The following is a 12,382-nucleotide window of genomic DNA, read 5'->3' as shown; positions in this document are numbered from 1 at the left end:
TAAAAAATATAAATACAACTATTAGTAATAGTAATCTACAACTCGATTACTATAATCAAAAATTGTGTAATAGAAGGATAGAGAAGAACAATGTGGAGGCAGAGTTGTGAGGAGTTTTAAGTGATTAAAAGTCTCATGTTTGATAGTAACAAGTCAACTGATAATCTCTAACTCAATAAAAAATAAGATTTAGCAGTAAAATTTTATCATTTAGAAAATGAAGCGAAATACTAGCATTAAGGGTAGGAAAAGTTAACAGTACTTGTCTCTGGGTAGCTGGGATCAAGGGTGGGAAAGAGGTTAGAGAAGGGACCACAGGTTTTCATTATAATCATTGTAGAACTTTTTAATTTTTAAAAGAGTGCCTACATTTTGTTTATTAAATAACTTCAAAAAGAGCATGAAGCAAGGGCTTTGATGGCATGAACACATAGAGTTAAGGAAGTTCCTTTATGCTTTGGTGTAAGGAAGATAAAATGATCTTCCAAGAAACAGGGTGATCTCTGCATTCCACGATGCAATGAGGAATGTGTACGCTGTGCCAGCAATGGCAGAGGCACATAGAAAGGAATATGCACTCTAGTTGAAATAACTACACAGAAAGTTTTTAAAACATTCACCTGGATCAGAAACTGCTTTCTCTGCCAGAACTCTTGCCTGAGCCCAGCCAGGGAATACCATCTGTCAGAAATCTAGGCCTGTGATATGGTTTGGCTGTGTCCCCACCCAAGTCTCATCTTGAATTGTAGCTCCCATAATTCCCACATGTTGTGGGAGGGACCCGGTGGGAGGTAATTGAATCATAGGGGTAGGTCTTTCCTGTGTTGCTCTTGTGATAGTGAATAAGTCTCAATGACATCTGATGGTTTTATAAAGCGGAGTTCCCCTGCACACTCTCTCTTTGCCTGCCAGCATGTGAGATGTAACTTTGCTCCTCATTCATCTTACATCATGATTCTGAGGCCTTCCCAGCCATGTGGAATTGTGAGTCCATTAAACCTCTTTTCTTTATAAATTACCCAGGCTCCAGTATGTCTCTATTAGTACCATGAGAACAGACTAATATAGCCTGGATCAGAGAACCAAATTTTGCAAAATGGAAGAAAAAATAATTGAAGAGATGGAAGAGGATGGAGGGAAGACATAGGCATAGGGAAAAGAGTGGGAGAGATCATGAATTAATCATTTATTGCTTGCCTGCCATGTTTCCGGTCACTGTGCTAAGCATATTACCTACACAATAACATATATTCTCACATCACAATAATTAGGCATTTCTATTATCTCCATTTTACCAATAAGAAAGCTGGAACTCTGAGGAGTGAACTTGCCTGACCAAAGCCACACCATTAATGAATGGTGGGGCTTGGATTTGAGCCAAGTCTGACTGATGCCAAAGTCTTCTGTGGCATGACAGAGAAAAAGAAACCCAAAGAAACAAGTTTCCTGTGCTTCCTGGGCATATTAAAACGTCAGGTTTGTTGTTTGTTTGCTTTTTAAAATTGTAGGAAAATATGCTTAACATAAAATTGACCATTTTAACCATTTCAGTGTATACAATTCAGCAGCACTAAGTACATTCACAACATTTGCAATTGTCATCACTATTTCCAGAACTTATTCCTCATCCCAAACAGAAACTCTGTACATTAAACAATAACAACTCCCTATTCCCCACATCCCCAGCTTCTGGTAAATTCTATTTTACTTTCTGACTCTATGAATTTGTCTAGTCTACTTACCCAATATAAGTGGAATTATATAATATTTATCCTTTTGTGTCCTGCTTTTGTGTTTGGCTTAATTTGCACCTGGCTTGTTAAGTATAATGTTTTCAAGATTCATCCTTGCAACATGCATCAGAATGTCATTCCTTTCAAAGGCTAAATAATATTCCATTGTATGTATGTAATACGTTTTTTTTTATCCATGCATCTGTTGATGGATATTTGGGTTATTTTTATTTTTTTGGCTATTGTGAATAACTGTTCAAATACCTGCTTTCAATTCTATACTATTTATTTTTAAGCCTCTTGTTCTCCTTTGACATTATTCTCTAAAAGTTACACTTTTTCTCAAACTTCTTCCCAAACCCATTCTTCTACCTCCACTCCATGTTTCAAAATCTTCAGCCCATGAGGAAAAAACAGTGGAAAAGTCTACTTTTCCAACAGCTCCTTGTACTCTCTGGACCTACTTAATTAATGATCAACACACTTACCCCTTTATTTATTCATCTGACAAATATTTTGAGCACTGCTTTTATGCCTGACACTGTTCCTAGAGCATGGATACTTCAATTAACAAAACAAAGATTTCTGCAAAGATCATTAAGTTTACAAACAAAGATCATGAAGTTTGCATTCTACCTGTTGATTTTTCTGACTCAAGTTTATCGGAACATTTCCAAATCACAGGGATATTTTTATAGGACAGAAGAAAAGGAGTCTTAGTCATTCAAGAATGCAAGTCTCAAACTCGAGTGCACTGACAGAAGAGAAAACATGACTCTTCTGAAAAGATTTGGATCGCTTCAGAAGGATTTGAGTGATTGTTTGACCCTCACTTCCCTGTCCTAGAGAAGAGAGGAAAGCAGGAAAGCAAGAGGAGGAGAAAGAAGCAAGAAGATGAAGGAAGAGTCTTGGTTCCAGCATTAGCATAACTTGCTTTGATAAGTCCCATTTCCAGGAGCAAGATATAAGGTGCCTGTATCCTTTCATCATGGTGTTTGAAAGGTGAGATTCTCCACTGGTTTCACTGGATGACTTAGTAGATGACAGGCACTGCATTTTTGCTGAACTCAAAGTCCACTGAGGATTCTAAAGGAAGTTTTGAGTCTCTAACAAGTTGGAAAAGACTTTTGCAACTTTGCTCCATATAAAGGCACAGCCTCCTACATTTTTTTACGATTAAAAAAAAGTCCTGCCACTATATATAGTACACTGCTGAATCTGCAAACGATTTTATAAAGAGCCATGCCTTCCTTGGCTCTGAAGCCACTTAAAAAGCATCAATGCCACTGCAGACTGGAGCATTAGATTTTCCCCCTAAAGGCATGGATTTGGGGCCAGTAACTGACATCAACTCAAAACCGAGTCTTGGATGACTACAGACCCAGCTGGCCTGCTGGTAACACAGTGCAGGTGTTGCTTGACATATTTAGGGCACCAGTGAGAATTTGGCAAGAACCAAACCAGTATACTTTCATTTTTTCCAGGTCAAAATCAAGATTACAAACTGACACTGAAAAGTGATCTGAAGAAGTGTGCTTCCCTAGTTTGGACAGGAAGAATCAGAGTACAAAGAACTGGTTACATTCAGGGACACATACCAACATTAATCCCTGTACCAAAGCAAACCAGGGCTGCCAGAGTCAGCACATTAAGTTCTAATACCCAAACAACTTGACTGGAAATCAACCCCCAGCAAAACAAACCGAAACATGTTTACCAACATGACACTACCCGAATACATGTGTTAGATTTATTCTTGAGCCCAGGAAGCAGCTGGAACAGGGTTTCCTTGGGTCCCTTTTTTTTTTCTTCTGCCATCTAACATCTCTAAATGCAAATTCTATCTAACCTGATTTTTCTGGAACAGCGGTGTTCTTTAGGATTCCAAGTTAGCATAATGTCCTCAGGCAAGGAAGTTTCAATAAATGATAATTGAAATTAATTTTAAAGCCTGGGCTATCCTCAAGAAAATTTTATAATGAAAATGTTCAACTGACACCTTCCCTTTGGAGGGCCTTAGGACATAAGAAGGAAAAACACAAGCTAAGATATGAAGGAAGGAAGTAGAAAGCTTCCTCAATGAGGTACAGACATGGTATACTGCAAGGTGATCTCAGTTACACTGGAGGAGCCAATTATGACTTGCTCTTTGGGCCAACCTGAGCATTTAACTAGGGTGACTAACCCACACACACCCTCTGCAACCAGCACCTAATAAATAACAAGAGGCTCCGAGCCTCTGAGCCCTGGTGATGTAGAGGATCCTGAACCCTCTTTCCCTCCTTGCAGTCCTTATTCCTGACTTCCTCCTCTGTTCTTGTGTTTACCTGCTGCCTGACCCATGGGTATCATCCTCCTTTCCACCCTCACTCACTTTTGGAGGGACTTTACTCCTTCTATTGGTCTTTTTGGTACCTAAGCTCAGACTCTCCCTGCTTTAGAACCTATAGCCTCTTTTTCGCAGGCAAGCCACTGACCTACAGGTGGGTGTCTGTCAGCTCCATGGGGAAACTTAGGCTACACATCCAACATTCTCCACTCCACATTATACTATTATAGGTGACCTCCACAGGCACTGACATTAGGATCACTGTGCTAACGTACCACATTAAAGGAAGTAGAGAGCTGTATGGGAGAATACATTCTGACCTTGGATTTAGATAACTTGAGTTCCACCCTAATCTACGTATCTCTTACAGGCTATGTGACCATATTACTTGGTAAGTTCACACTTCACTTCTTAGCACACAAGGTCTTTTACTGTGGGATTCCTGGCTGGTTTTTTTTTGTTTGTTTTTGTTTTTCTGAGACTGAGTCTCGCTCTGTTGCCAGGCTGGAGTGCAGTGGCGCAATCTTGGCTCACTGCAACCTCCACCTCCCAGGTTCAAGTGATTCTCCTGCCTCAGCCTCCCAAAGTGCTGGGATTACAGGCTTGAGCCACTGTGCCTAGCCCATATTTGATTTTAATGTCCTATCCTGAAATATGCCTGGAACAGAGCAGTACTCAATAAATGTCGTAGAATGAGTATGTGCCCACCTGCATCCCACGCCTGCTGTTAATCCTCACAAGGTCTGTATTAGTATCTCAGTTGGCAAATGAAGAAACTAAGGCTTATCTTGTATTGGCTAATTATGTTATTTCAGTCACACAATTAATGAATGACAGAGATGATTTGTGAACTCAGGCTGGCTTGACCCTAAACCCCGTTCTCTTTTCACTACAACAGCCTTCTTCTACTGCATGGAACCAAGCTCAATAATGAATCTGAAGTATGCAATTAACCTCATGCGGACTTATCCTTCCTATGAAGACTTCTAGACCTTAACAGAATAGACTACGCCATGTATCACTACCTCCAACCAGTAGCTTTACCATTGAGATAGGCCTTCTATTTGTGAAAAGCTATAAGCCCACTTTTGTACTCTTGTAATACAAAATTTCCATCCCATCAAACATATACGAAGGAGAGAGGAAGGGCAAATGAGTGGGAAAGAAAATACAACAGGGAGAAAAGAAAGGATTTATTTATTTAAGATCAAGAAAGCTAAGTCAGTCCATGACTAAGAATGTCATGAGCACACAACTCAGCGGAAAGCCTCCTTGGCTGCAACTGGTAGAACTTGTCAATCAAGGTTCCAAAGACCTTTCCTTTCAATACAATCACCCAGTTGCTCTGGTTTTTTTTTTTTTTTTTTTTTTTTTTTTTGAGACAGAGTTTCTCTCTGTCACCCAGGCTAGAGTGCAGTGGCTCCATCTCGGCTCACTGCAAGCTCCGCCTGCCGAGTGTCCTAAAGAACACCGCTGTTCCAGAAAAATTAGGTTAGATAGAATTTGCATTTAGAGATGTTAGATGGCAGAAGAAAGAAAAAAAAAGGGACCCAAGGAAACCCTGTTCCATTCTCCTGCCTCAGCCAGGTCCCACCACCTCCTGGCTTTTGTATTTTATAGAAAGGGGTTTCAGTGTTACCAGGATGGTCTCTTGACCTCCCCAAAGTGCTGGGATTACAGGCGTGAGGCACCGTGCTCGGCCTCTGTTTTTCTATAACAATTTCCTCTGTGTGGCTTTGGACATCTATTCTTAGAGTTCTATGGTGCCTTCTATAAGCAAAGATTGCTTTAAAATAAAAGCATCCGAGCAGAGTTTTGGACACCTGTCACCAGAATCTTGGGAAAATTCCATGTAACTAAGAATTAAGTTTGCAGTGTCTTTTAGACGAGTGCTTACCTTGATCCACTGCCAAAGTCCAAAATGTGTGTGTGTTTATGTGTGTTTGGGATTGAAAGAGAGATACTGCGGTGAGACAGAGATAAGATGTATGAAACAGTATTATCCAGCAATTAACAAATATTGACAAGTCTAATAATATTTTATCCTTGGCTAATCCTATAATTCTATAGGCTAATCATGTACAGGCCTGAACTTCTAGCAAGCTTGCCTCAGCACCCAGCTTCCTGCTGTGGGTGGGACACTGAGTCAATACTGAATTGACATTTCTCTATTTTGAAGATACTGACACAGATGTGAGTGCTTTGCCTGTATTTTATTCATTTGGTTATTGATGTCAGTATCTTGTACTTGCTGTGGATTTCACACACAAAAAAAATTGGAATAGAGTCCTTTTGTCTGCAACCATAAGAAAAATAAGAGTAAAGAAACTTATTAACCAAATACAGTGTTACCTTGTTTCAAAGTGGAAATATTCTAATACATCTATCCTCATAAATCATTTTTAAAACAGCCTAGATCTGTAATATTTCTTCACAGTTTATAAAATTTGCAATGGGAATGCCTTTTCTTAAAAAAAAAAAATACTAGACTCTTCCCTATTTTAGTAGTTTTTGCTTCTTAAAATTTTCCATAGCAGGAGAAAGGACAAGAAAAATGCCTCCTTATTTTCTACCCATGAAGCTCCATGTTACAGCCAGTGAGGGCTCTTTAATTTTCAACAGCCATCTGAATAAATACTATAAAGGTAATATATTATTAGGATTATTTTGGCTACAGGTAACAAAACAATGAACTTATCTAAACCATAAAAAATTTACCATTTCACTTAATAAAAAAATCTAGAAGAAAAGCTTCTTTGGTTTTGTCATCTCAGAACTTCTACATGTCACCATGTCACCATGGACTCAGATCCTTTCCGTATTTCTGCCCCATCACTCTGGTCGTCTTAGCTTTCCTCAAACTGACTCTAATGATTGCAAGATGGCTGAATAGCTTCGGGAGTGAAGTACACGTGCTTTCTTTCAAGCAGTGGGAAGACTGCTTTCTTCAAGGGGTCCTATCTTATCAGTGAGGAAACTTCTCTAGAGCCCCGGTAGCACTTTTTCCCTAATTGGCCATGGTTTATCATTGGCCAGAATTAAATCATGTGACCATGCTCACAACCAACACAAGCAAGGGAAATCCAGTCACTGTGACTGGCTAGTGCCACCTTTTAGCACTAGGTCTGAAGACCATGTCCTCTGAAACTTATGACAAGGTGAAGGAGAGTAGACACAATTTAGACAGTAACAGAGTTCTGATACAGAGGAGGAAAGAGGGATGACTTTTGAATCAGACAAGAGTCTACGGCAAATGCAAAAAGGAAAGCTTCTGCCATCTGGTCATTTTTTCATCTATTTAACCAATGTTTCCTGTGCTCTTCATGTGCCATACACTATTTGTTTTTGAGATGGGGTCTCACTCTGTTGCTCAGGCTGGAGTGCAGTGGTGAGATCATGGCTCACTGTAGCCCCAAACTCCTGGGCTCAAGCTATCCAGCCAACTCAGCCTCCTGGGTAGCTGGGACTACAGGTGCATGCCATAATGCCTGGCTAACTTTTTTTAAAAAACTTTTTTTAGAGATGGGAGTCTCACTATATTGCCCAGGCTGGTCTTGAGCTGCTAGGCTAATGTGATCCTCCCATTTCAACCTCCCAAAGTGCTGGGATTATAGGCATGAGCTACCATGCCCAACCTGCCATACTCTATTCTCAGTAGCAGGTGACACCACAACAAGAAAAAGTAGATACTGCCTCTGCTGCCATGGACTTCAGTCTGCTGAGCATTTCTTGACTGTCCACATTGTGCATAGTCCCAAAGCTGCAGGGGGCTTAGAGAGCAAATATCCTAACCCTCTCATTTTTAAGGTAAAGAAACAAGCCTGGAGCGACTAAGTCATTTGCTGGACCCGGATACACCTGATTTTGGATTATCTTCAGTTTGTACTTTTTGGGGCACCTGTTATCCTGGGTACAAAAGCTTCTTATACATGCAAACGGAAATTGTCATATGCCAACTCAAAATATGACTTATTATAAAACATTTAATGTTTCAAGACAACTACTTGCTCTATGAAATGATTCATAAGATTCATTTAGATAGTACCTCTATGCCATTAAAATACACTTTCATTTATAAAAATAGTTCATAATCTTTTTGGACGTAATCTTGGTGAATCATAAAAATTCAAATTGCATACTTGTATCCTACCTCAAACCCTATCACTCTCTCCTCTCCAGATCTGTGCAGTGCAATTAACCCCTGTGGGTGGTAAGAGAAACTCTAATCTGTACCCCTGATGGGTCACTTGGAGCCTTCAGAGTCCTACAAGGGATGGGTCCATTGTATACCCTTTTCCTCTCCATTCCGCACACTGGTAGTTAAGACATGCCTGTACCTACAAATTTTGTCCATATCCTCTGGGATCCCTGTTAATAGGTGATTTCTTAAAAGATTCAAAATCACCCAGAGTTCTGCTGTGATCTGGACATTAAAACTGTAACAGAAGTAGCCAAGTCTCTGGTTAGAAACTTTACTTATATTTGTGCTCAATTGTTAGTTCTGATTCCTCTTATTTGAATTTATTCTACAAACAGAATCACAGAGGTGCACAAATGCAAATGTACGAGGATATATGTTGCAGCATTACTTACAGAAGGTAAACATCAGAAACAATCTTAGGCCAGGCGCATGGTGGCTCACAACTGTAACCCCAGCACTTTGGGAGGCTGATGCAGGCAGATCATTTGAGGCCAGGAGATGGCCAACATGGCAAAACCTTGTCTCTACTAAAATACAAAAAAATTAGACAGGCATGGTGGCACATGCCTGTTGTCCCAGCTGCTCAGGAGGCTGACGTAGGGGAATCACTTGAACCCGGGAGCCAGAGGTTACAGTGAGCCGAGATCATGCCACTGCACTCCAGCTTGGTGACAGAGCAAGGCTCGGTCTAAAAAAAAAAAAAATTAGCCGGGTGTGGTGGCATGCACCTGTGGTTCCAGCTACTTGAGAGGCTAAGGTGTAAGGATCACTTCAGCCCTGGATGCGGAGGCTGCAGGGAACCGAGACAGCACCACTGCACTCCAACCTGGGCAACAGTGAAAGACTCTGTCTCAAAAAAGAGATTTTTTTAAAAAGAGAAAACAACAACAAAAAAGTAACAGCCTTAATGCTCCTCAATATATCATGACACATGCCTGAATATCACATGACCAATAAAACAAAAGAAGTCATTCTATGAACCAAGATGGAATGATCACCAGGAAACCTTAATAGAAAAAGCTCAGTGCAGAACAATACATAATGACATGGAGCCTGTTTGCAGACAAATTAACAAAGAAACAGAAGGAAAAGATAGTATATCTACATGTACTTGAATATGCAGGGAATGCCTCTAGAACAGCAGTCAGCAAACTGGCCCAAAGGCCAACACCAGCCCACTACCTGTTTTTGTATTTTTTAAATATTTTTAATGGTCGAAAAAAATAAATAGAATAATAAATTCAAAAGATGAATATAATGGCATGAAAATATAGCAAATTCAAATTTCAATGTCCATGAAAGTTTCCTGGAACACAGACACATTCTTTTTTTTTTTTTTTTTTTTAAGTGGCAAGTGCCACTCTGCCCTACTAATTTTTATATTCTTAGTAGAGACAGGATTTCACCATGTTGGTACAGGCGCCAGCCACCATGCCTGGCCGACACACTCTTCATACTATCCACAAAATAATGGTAGAATTGAATAGTTGTGATGAAAACTTCATGACCCACTAAGGGTAAAACATTTATTACCTGGGACTTTACAGAACAAGTTTGTCCACCCCTGGTCAAAAAGAATTTACAGCAACTAACAGCTATAATTTCCTCTGGCGAAGGGCATTGGAATTTAAAAACAAGAGCAGGAAGAAGACAGGTTTTACTTTCTACCCTTTGTGTGTGTGTGTGTGTGTGTGTGTGTGTGTGTGTGTGTGTGTGTGTATATATATATGTATTTTTTTTTTTTTTTTGGAGACGGAGTCTAGCTTTGCTGCCAGGCTGGAGTGCAGTGACATGATCTTGGCTCACTGCAACCTCCACCTCCCAGGTTCAAGCGATTCTCCTGCGTCAGCCTCCCCAGCAGCTGGGATTACAGGCAAGCCCCACCACATCCAGCTAATTTTTTTTTTTTTTTTTTTTTTTGTAAGTAGAAATGGGCTTTCACCACATTAGCCAGTATGATCTCCATCTCCTGACCTCGTGGTCCGCCCACCTCAGCCTCCCAAAGTGCTAGGATTACAGGCAAGAGCCATCACGCCCAGCCTCTTTTATATATTTTTAAATTTTGTGCAAGGGTCAAACATTTCCTATTTTAGGAAAATGAACAATTAATTTGTTAATAATATCCTTAAATTATTTGATTAATAATCCAATAAATCTTTGAAATTGTCCATTTGGGATAAGAATTAGTGTGTCTTTGATGAGGCATTCTGTCATTGGCGTGACTCCCTGAGGTGATCCCTGGAGTGACAAGAGAGACCAGGAAGCTGGACCAGTATGTGTCCTATATTATTTTACCACTGCATTTAGAAGAGTCATCTCTGTTCTGAGGGAGAAAAAAGCAAATGTCCTTATTTCTTCTGATGGAAAAATAAAAATACATGGCTATTTGTATGTTTCATGCTATATTATAGTGCATTATAGTACTTCATGATCATTTTCTCTGTGGCTACATTGAAAAAGTAAGTGAAAATCTTCCCTGTGATTGTCTGGACCCAGCTGCACAGGCACAGAGGGGAACCCCCTGACTGCCTGTGATGGAGAAAGGAAAGGCATCTGAAACCTGGAAATGAGCAATCGGGGCAGAGATCTAGATTCTAAACTACATCCAGGGTTAAGAACTTTCTCTAAAGAGCGTCACAATTTTTTTTTTTTTTTTTGAGACAGAGTCTCCCTCTGTCTCCCAGGAGTGCAGTGGCGCGATCTTGGCTCACTGCAACCTCTGCCTCCTGGATTGAAGTGATTCTCCCACTTCAGACTTCCAAGTAGCTGGGATTACAGGTGCGCACCGCCAGGCACGGCTAATTTTTGTATTTTTAGTGGAGGTGGGTTTTCACCATGTTGTTCAGGCTGGTCTCTAACTGCTGACCCCAAGTGATCTGCCTGCCTTGGCCTCCCAAAGTGCTAGGATTACAGGTGTGAGCCACCGCACCCGGCCTGCATCTTGAAAATTAATATGAACATAATTAAAAATAAAACATAATGAGAAAAATAAAAGAAATACGATTCATGATCATAACCAAGTATCTGAAAAAACCTTAATGAGAAAAGTGTATGACTTTATACATAGAAAATAATGAAACTTACAATAAAGAAGGCTTGAATTAATACAGAGCCATATCTTCCATGAGTAAATATTTGAAAGATGCTAATTTACCTCCTTCCCCCACCCCAAGAAAAATTCACAGAATGATTTATTCTAAAGTTATAGGAAAGAATAACTGAGCTGAAATATTTAAAATAATTCTAGAAAGCATGGCAGCAGGAGAATCTAGAAAGATAGTGCATTGGTGCCTCCTGCCTTTCCTAGACACACAGCTCCTCCTCAGCTTTCTCTCACTCCCCTCAGCCTAGCATCCACTCAGGCAGTGAATTGGCAAACTGCACACACACGTTACACACATTGCACATCAGTGTGGTGTGTCTACCCTCTGGGCCAAGTGGGAGCCTGGGAGGCAGAGGCAGCAGAAGGTAGTTCCAATGCAAGGACCTGACGCAGCCAGCTCCTGGGAATGGCTTGATCTCCCGAGATCCCTGAACCTCTGTAGGGAAAGTTGACAAAGTTGACATTGGCCAGTCTCGCCAGGCCCAGAGAAGCTGATGAGGAACTGTGAGGGTGGACTGAGGGCTCCCCCTGAGGCTGGGAAAGCCAAGGAGAGCCTCCCTCCTCCTCCACCCTTCCTCATGCCATGATGGGGAGTTGATGACTTCTCCCTGCAGCCCAGCCAGTTTTCAGGCTCAGATCACCACACCTTCTGTTTCTCAGACAATCCCACCCCACCCTCAAGCCCAGCTAAGTATCCTAGCCACTGAACTCCAATGATCAGCAAAGAAAAATAACCAGATGCTAAGGGGGCTCAACAATTAGAGAGAGGAAAAATAAACAAGGATTAGCTGGCCCCCTCATGAAATAAAGCTGACTGGAGCAGGCAGAGGGCAATGTATTAAAAAAAAAAATGAAAAAGTAAATGATAAAAAGAGTATTTAAAGAGACTCAAATTCAGCACATAACAAAAGACTTCCTAGAAAACACGCATTCATTTTTTTTTTAAGTCAGTAGATGAATTTAAGGAAACGATGATCACTGATGATACTCAAATTCAATGGCCTGGAAGATCAAAA

Source organism: Hylobates moloch, unplaced genomic scaffold, assembly GCF_009828535.3.
Source record: "Hylobates moloch isolate HMO894 unplaced genomic scaffold, HMol_V3 SCAFFOLD_19, whole genome shotgun sequence".
Classification (NCBI taxonomy): domain Eukaryota; kingdom Metazoa; phylum Chordata; class Mammalia; order Primates; family Hylobatidae; genus Hylobates; species Hylobates moloch.
This window is presented reverse-complemented; position numbering follows the sequence as displayed.